Raw genomic sequence first — 761 nt, 5'->3', positions numbered from 1 at the left:
GAGTGGTTTTTTTGCAAGACCCCAAAAAAAGAAAAAATCTCTTTCAAGGGAAAAAAAAAAAAAAAAAACCAACCCAACAAAAATTTAAAAAAAAAAAAGGGCCGGGTAGCTGCGTCGCATCGCCGAGGTGCTCCTTGACCTTTTTCCGAGGTTTTTAGGGGTCGTTTTTTCCGGCCAGATTCCCGCTGTGTATTTTAAATCCCAAGCTTGGTCTCTTGGGATTTAATTTGGGTCTGGGTTTCACATGACTCCAGCGCCTTAATCCTATCAAGCGGGGTCATCAAACCCCAGCCGCCTCCAGCCCTTAATTCCCCGTACGGTTAATAGCTTATAGGGTCGGGTGGGGTTTTGGGGGGGAAGATGCTGGTTTTGGGTGGGTTCGGGCTGAGCCTTGAGTCGGAAAGCAGCTTTTTTGGGGGTGAAATGATGCGATTTTAGGGGAGGATGGGGTGGTTGACGTAGGGGCGGGGTTGAACATTGAGGTGGCTGTAGGCGCGCGGGGATTGAAAGGTATTTTTTTCCATAGGGAAAAAAATTGAAAGGTAAATTTAAAGGTATTTTTTTCCATGGGGAAAAATTTAAGGGTATTTTTAAAGGCAAATTTAAAGGTATTTTTTTCCATAGAGGAAAAAATCCTGGCAGATGGGCTGGAGCGGGGGGAAAACACCCAGGCAGGTGCTTAGCTCGGGGCGGCTGGATAAAAATCAAGGTTTTTCAGCCCAAATAGCAGCCGGGAAGTCCCGAGGTTCCCCCACCACAAC

Source organism: Aptenodytes forsteri, unplaced genomic scaffold (genome assembly GCF_000699145.1).
Source record: "Aptenodytes forsteri isolate BGI_AS27 unplaced genomic scaffold, ASM69914v1 Scaffold126, whole genome shotgun sequence".
Lineage (NCBI taxonomy): Eukaryota > Metazoa > Chordata > Aves > Sphenisciformes > Spheniscidae > Aptenodytes > Aptenodytes forsteri.
Note: the sequence above shows the minus strand (reverse complement) of the source record.